Consider the following 7,848-nt stretch of genomic DNA (forward strand, 5'->3'; position numbering starts at 1 on the left):
GAAGGACATAAGGGACATTAGAGGATAACCTGATGGGCTTTAATCAGCAGGACAGAAGGACAATTAGAGGGACCAATAGGCCTTGATCATAAAAACTCCCAGCAGTCACCAGCTTCTTACGACGACACTAAAACACACAGGAAATACTTTAGCATCACTGTTTATGGCAGCGCTTTTGTGCTAACAGGTTGAATCATATTCCTCCTGTTGTAAAAATAAAGTATTTTAAAGCTTTCACTCCAGAGAAAGCAGAGATTAAATTGCTTCCATGGAATCGTCCTTCTCAGGATCTGGCATCGTTAGACTGAACGAGACTTTGATCTTCTTTTATGACTTGTCAGGTTTGCGTGGATCCCGAGGATTGGGGGGGTTCCTTGGTTTATCTCATCCTGTATTTATGTTTTATTAAACCTCACTCTTTGATCAGTGTATCGTAAATCTCTATCGGGTTGTATCGTAAACGTGCGTTATTAATAGATAATCGCGAGTGACATTACTAGCAACATTTCATATCCATAAATGACGGAAGAACAGTTAGGGACCAGTTATTAATGTTTCAGAGTTGAGATTGAAACTAAGAGGGTTTTTGTGAGGTACTAAGGACAAACTGAGTGGAGCACGCACACACACACACACACTTTTGGCCAGGAGTGGGGGTGGTAAAAACAATCTAATAGCTACCATTATCTCCACTGTTTTTTCTGTCATTCCTTGTGATGAATATGGGAAAGAGAAACTTGGTGGGAAGGATATCCTAAAATATCTATCATCAGAATGCGACATTTTAGTCAAGCATATGTCCACTAATGCACTAGGGCCCTTGAGGACAGAGTTGAATGAGCATTGTCTTTGTAGGCGTGAATTGTTAAGGCCGTTGGACACAGGAAGTTGAGCAAAGTGAGAATCGCAGTTAGCCAGGAGGGAGAGAGCGAGGGGAGAAAGGTGCGAGTCCACTGAGTCAAATAGAGACTTTTGGAGGTGGAGGAGAAAAGATTAGAACAGAAAAAGCGAGGGAGAAAGTAACAAAGTAAAGGAGGAGAGGTAAAAGACAAGAGGAGCCAAGTGAGCTCCAACCCCAGTGTGTTTAGTTGGTCAGCTCTCTCACACCTGTCCGGCCTCTCCTTCCCATTGTGGCGTCTGCAGCTCCTAGGGTGAAGTAGCTGTGTTTATCATACACCTCACGGTCAAGTATTGAATGGTTATGGTCTCCTGCAGGGACACAAAAACAACAACGCAGGGGAGTTGGAACCATGTATGTTAAACACACACACATAAGCACAGGCACAAGGACACAACGCACAATCACACAAATCACACACACACACACACACACTTGACCAGTCGTGGGAATGAGAGGTGGTGGTGACGAGGTGGGCCGCTGCACGTTCCCTTCTGCTGAGGGCACACTGAGTGGGAGAGGAGCCCGCTGCTTGGTGTGTGTAACTGGCAGTCCTACTCTGTCCTGTGGTGATATGGACTCTACACAAGCAGCCTCCTCCTGGCGCCCCCTGCTGGTGTGAACATGCAGTGTAGCGCAGTGCAGCGGACGCCGGGCCCAGGTTAGAGGTCAGGGTAGAGGGGTCTGACCCCCGACCTGTACCCCCAGGACTATCTCCCCCACCTTTACTGGCATTGGTCCATCAGGCGAGGCTCTCCCATCTCCACGTAGAAGGTCTTGTTTTTCTCATACTCCTCGTCGTCAACGATTCTGACCTTGATCATTTTGCTGAAGGAGGAGAAGAAGAGAGAGAAGGAAGAGGACAGTAAGGAAACAACAGGTCGGAGTATAAAAGGAGGAAACGGAGAGAGAACAGAACAGAGGCAGGCAGCAGGCAGATAAACCACGCTGACATCTGAAAGACAACAGGTGGAGAGGAAGATGAGTAGAAAACTGAGATGATTTTGTATGTTTTGATCAATGAACGGAAAAATGTCACTCGAAGGAATAACATCACAATAATGTATCACGCTCAAACCAGGCGATCACATTCTGAAAGCACTCTAATCTCTCATCACACTTTATGATGATATTGACTATTTAAATTCCTGCTACACACACACACACATCTGTTGAAGTGGGCGTCAGGTACTGACTATTTCTAAGTAGATCTGAGTGTGTAGGTGAGGTTTCCTAGCTGTGGTCCAGCCCTGAGAGGGCTCTGACAGACAGACAGACTGATCCTAGAAGTGCTGAGCTGGACTCTGACTGACCCAATGCAGCATCACCCACGGCAACACAGTGGGATACTGAGGCAAAACCCCTCTCTTCACAAGAGGTCACACTGTTAATCATTCCATAGTTATTCTAACACTTCACCACCACACCACTCACTGAGCAAATAGCATACATTTACCTGCAAAAACAGAGACCCAAACATTACAGATACACCAACTGTTCGCTTGGTGCAACCGCCCCCAAAGTCACCCTGTCTTTAAAGGACACTTTGCAGTGAATGTTTTGTTTACATCCAAAAAAACACGCTGAAAGGGATAGTCATCTAACTCCAACTGTAGTGTTGTCTGTATAGGGCTGGTGTGTACTGACCGTAAGACTCTGTGTTGTTTACTGAGAAAACAGCCCTGTAGTGTTGTCTGTATAGGCTGGGTGTGTACTGACCGTAAGACTCTGTGTTGTTTACTGAGAAAACAGCCTGTAGTGTTGTCTGTATAATGGTGTGTACTGACCGTAAGACTCTGTGTTGTTTACTGAGAAAACAGCCCTGTAGTGTTGTCTGTATAGACTGGGTGTGTACTGACCGTAAGACTCTGTGTTGTTTACTGAGAAAACAGCCCTGTAGTGTTGTCTGTATAGGCTGGGTGTGTACTGACCGTAAGACTGTGTTGTTTACTGAGAAACAGCCCTGTAGTGTTGTCTGTATAGGCTGGGTGTGTACTGACCGTAGACTCTTGTGTTACTGAGAAAACAGCCCTGTATGTGTTCTGTATAGGCTGGGTGTTGTACTGACCGTAAGACTCTGTGTTGTTTACTGAGAAAACAGCCCTGACCCCATAGCACTACATTCACCCGCTTTAAATGCAGTATATCCCCTAAATGTAAAGTACTGCTTATTATTCATTGGGTGTGTGGGAGTGTGGGATTCTGGGTGTTGCATATTAATGGTGAGGCTGAAAGCTGAAGGACAACCATTTTAATTTGTATCTGTATTTCTTACTCCCCATCTGACCCCCTCCCTCCCTTCTGACCCCCTCCTCCTCCCATCTGACCCCTCCTCCCTCCCTTCCTGACCCCCTCCTCCCTCCCTTCTGACCCCCCTCCTCCTCCCTCTGACCCTCCTCCCTCCCATCTGACCCCCTCCTCCCTCCCCTCTGACCCCCTCATCCCTCCCTCTGACCCCTCCTCCCTCCCTCTGACCCTCCTCGCCTCCCCTCCTCTCTGGACCCCTCCTCCCTCCCTTCTGACCCCCTCCTCCCTCCCTCTGACCCCTCCTCCCTCCCTTCTGCACCCCCTCCTCCCTCCCTTCTGACCCCCTCCTCCCTCCCTCTGACCCCTCCTCCCTCCCCATTCTGACCCCCTCCTCCCTCCCTTCTGACCCCCTCCTCCCTCCCCATCTGACCCCCTCCTCCCTCCCTTCTGACCCCCTCCTCCCTCCCTTCTGACCCCCTCCTCCCTCCCCCTCTGACCCCTCCTCCCTCCCTTCTGACCCCTCCTCCCTCCCCATCTGACCCCCTCCTCCCTCCCTTCTGACACCCTCCTCCCTCCCTTCTGACCCCCTCCTCCCCCCTCTGACCCTCCCCTCCCCCTCTGCCCCTCCTCCCTCCTCTGACCCCCTCCTCCCTCCCTTCTGACCCCTCCTCCCTCCCTCTGACCCCTCCTCCCTCCCTTCTGACCCCCTCCTCCCTCCCCTCTGACCCCCTCCTCCCTCCCTTCTGACCCCCTCTCCCTCCCTTCTGACCCCCTCCTCCCTCCTCTGACCCCTCCTCCCTCCCATCTGACCCCCTCCTCCCTCCCTTCTGACCCCCTCCTCCTCCCCATCTGACCCCCTCCTCCCTCCCTTCTGACCCCCTCCTCCCTCCCTTCTGACCCCCTCCTCCCTCCCCTCTGACCCCCTCCTCCCTCCCTTCTGACCCCTCCTCCCTCCCCTCTGACCCCCTCCTTCCCTCCCTTCTGACCTCCTCCCTCCCTTCTGCCCCTCCTCCCTCCCTTCTGCACCCCTCCTCCCTCCCCATCTGACCCCCTCCTCCCTCCCTCTGACCTCCTCCTCCCTCCCTCTGACCCCTCCTCCCTCCCATCTGACCCCCTCCTCCCTCCCTTCTGAACCCCTCCTCCCCCCTTCTGACCCCTCCTCCCCCCTCTGACCCCTCCCCTCCCCATCTGACCCCCTCCTCCTCCCCTCTGACCTCCTCCTCCCTCCCCTCTGACCCCCTTCTCCCTCCCTCTGACCCCTCCTCCCTCCCTCTGACCCTCCTCCCTCCCCTCTGACCCCTCATCCCTCCTTCTGACCCTCCTCCCTCCCTCTGACCTCCTCCTCCCTCCATCTACCTCCTCCTCCCTCCTCTGACCTCCTCCTCCCTCCTTCTGACCCCCTCATCCTCCCTTCTGACCCCCTCCTCCCTCCCTTCTGACCTCCTCCTACCTCCCTCTGACCCCCTCCTCCCTCCCTCTGACCCTCCCCTCCCTCTGACCTCCTCCCTACCCTCCCTCTGACCTCCTCCTCCTCCCTCTGACCTCCTCCTACCTCCTCTCCACTACAATGGCGTAAGATCCCTCAGTCTGTTTCCCTCTGCAAGGCCCTGCATTCTCCTGTTCCTCTAATAAACCTCTCCTTGCTGGACATTTTCCCAACATCCAGACATCCAGATACTCCCTTCTGCTCTATAACCAATCAAACTAATCTAAAACACATCCTTAACACCTCCCAATAACCTCCCCCGCCCCATAACGATCCCAGCTCCATCCCATGCCATCTGTAACAACACTAAGTGACCCCCCTCTCCCCTCAAACATCGAAGTACTTCCTCTCCTTAACAATACCCACAGAACACACCACTGCCAACTCTTGTAAAGGGAGACAACYGATTACATTTCACAATGAATCCAATGTGACAGAATCAAAGTGTTGACCTCTTGCTTGATTAATCAAAGGCTTGAGTAAGTCCCAGTGTTGGTTTTGGCAGCGGTCTTGGACAGAGTCAATAGGCTGTTATCAGGAAGGGCAGTAGCTATTGGTTACAGATTTGGACCAGGGCCTAATCTCTTCCTATTGGTCCAGGAGTGACCAGTGGTGATATACTGTAGTACTAATGACATGGACCCTGAGGCAGACAGGAACTATGTATATGATAAGCTGGTCCACAGAATCCACACAGTGAAATAATAATTCATGTTGACCCTGTGCCTTATAAACATCGTAAAATCTGTGAAATCACGCTGGCTGTGTGTATGTGCCCTCTGTTCATGTTGGGAAGGCTTTGAGACTCAGAGGCAAATCAAATCACAGATGTCCTTACAGTTTGATTAGTCCCTCACTGTGACTACAGTACAGTCAGCCTGGAATCACAAAGCACCTGGCAGGGGAGACCTGCAGAAAATGGCTCTTCCCTCACCCTCACAGTTTTACAGGCGTTACAATCATTTCCCACTCCTCCACWCAGAGAAGAGTGGTCATTGCTGTACATATCAGTAGTCAGGGTATAGAACCAGCTGTATGAAATGCCCCATGAGATCATAGCATGTAGTGAAAGAGAGAGAGGCTGTGATTTAGTCTTTAAATTACAATGTCTTCACAGCTGTTAGTTTATGTGACCAATATAAACATTGTGGTCTCTCTCTCTCTCTCTCTCTCTCTCTCTCTCTCTCTCTCTCTCTCTCTCTCTCTCTCTCTCTTTCCTACATACCGAGAACCAACATCCCTACAGTAAGCATGGCGAGTGTGCAAAGCAATCATGCACGTGGGTGTCTTTTACATTCCGCGGTTCAGGGATTCGGGAAACACTTATGGTCAAGTATATTTCGAAGGACATGACGGACTAGTAAGCTACAATCACCACGCGCGACATTCTTCGAGAAGGAGCACAAATGTTTTCAGTCCTTCCAGAGAGTTGAGACTCATGAGGGACGGATGGCATATCAACCTTCCACGGACACATGACCTGACAGCATACATGCTAAACATTGCAACACCACACGAGTCGGTTATGAAGGGAGTAAACAATCTTTAAATGTATTGGAATGGGCTAGTCAAACGCCCCAGACCCGTCAAATCCAATTGAGAATCTGTGGTATGACTTCAAAGATCATGCTGTACCGGCCACCAGTTGGCTAGACCCTCATCCCTACTTGAAAGAGCTGGGAGGCAGTTTATGCACCCCTGACAGAATAGTCAAAGATCCAGCTAGCGCTAGATGGCCACAGAAAATAAGAGACACTCACACCCCCAAGCACTTTACGGATCTTATCTCTGATGTCGCGTAAGGGTGGCGTACGGAAGGTATTGGGTTGGAGGGTGTATGTTCTTGCACGCTCTATTGGTTCTGTTGCGGGTATTTTGCCTTTTACTTTGCATATCTTCCAATGTGTAGGCAATGTCTGTGTAAATTCAACATGACTAACAACCGGCCAAACTCCATTTTAATGTCCAGGCTTGTAAGGCAACCAAATAAGCACAATTGTGAAAGGGGAGTTGTTACCTGTTGCCAAACACTGTAGCTGGGAATAACGGAGACATGTAATTCTTTGGGGACAAACGTTGAAGGATTGGCTTGTTTGTTCAAAGCATATTTTCTATCAGGAGATCTAGTCTCTCTTCATTGTTTTGTTTCCTCGTCCACGAATTTGTGCGAGTATGGTCCGTGGACAACCCTATTGTTTGTTGTGATCTTGGATCGTTTTTGGAGTGGGCGCAAGGTGCCTTGAAATGACTTTGGCGACAATATCCACAGTGCGTGAGGACTAATATGAGCATGTTACAGTCACGAGAGTCGAATCACTTATCTAGCATGGACCCTACTGATACATCTAGTGTCCACGAATTAAGTTTCTACACGGGAGGGTTCCTCATGACCATCATCAAATACGAGGTGGGGCAGCTTCCCCTGCCATTACGGACCTCAAACACAACCATATATTCAAGAAGTGACATAACTACGATTGCTCACCCTGCCTTCTGGAGAGCGAGGCTCACAGCTACTACACCAACACTACGCAGCGCGAACGAAATGGATTACCAAAAGGCATAAGCAAATATACAATCCTGTCCTCATCCCAGCCCACAGTCATTATGCTGCCAGTAGTTTATGTTGTCGGGGGGCTAGGGTCAGTTGGTTATACCTGTGAGTACTTTCTCCTATCTTATCCAGTGTCCGTGGGGGTGAATATTAAGTATGCTCTCTTCCTAAATTCTCTCCCACCCTCTCATCTTCTCTTGCGCACATCTTTCTTCTCTTCTCCGGGAGAAACCCTGAAGCTCACTAGAGACCATACCAACTCACGGCACAACGGGCATTGATGACTCCCTTGCTGTCACCCACCTACACCAAAAACTAACACGACAAAGCGTCCACCTCCGTCCCGCCATTGCATGTTCCAATGTTCCACACATACCCCAGTTTTCACAACTGCTTCTGCTGCCGCTATGTTTATGGACACCTCCTACCTGTTCACTCTTAATGTATTCGGCATGAAAGAACAACTGGAAACTTTTATTCCTTATCTATTTCATTTGACCATGCTTGGTCATTTATGAACCATTTTTGAAAACTTGGCTCTCCTCTAATTCTCTGCCTTACTCTCTGTTCTATTCTCTCGTCTCGGGACCGGAGCCCTACGACCATTACTCAGGACTACACGGGCATGCATGACTCCTTGCCTGTCCCCAGTCCGCCATGGCA

This window comes from Salvelinus sp. IW2-2015, unplaced genomic scaffold (genome assembly GCF_002910315.2).
Source record: "Salvelinus sp. IW2-2015 unplaced genomic scaffold, ASM291031v2 Un_scaffold1347, whole genome shotgun sequence".
NCBI lineage: Eukaryota > Metazoa > Chordata > Actinopteri > Salmoniformes > Salmonidae > Salvelinus > Salvelinus sp. IW2-2015.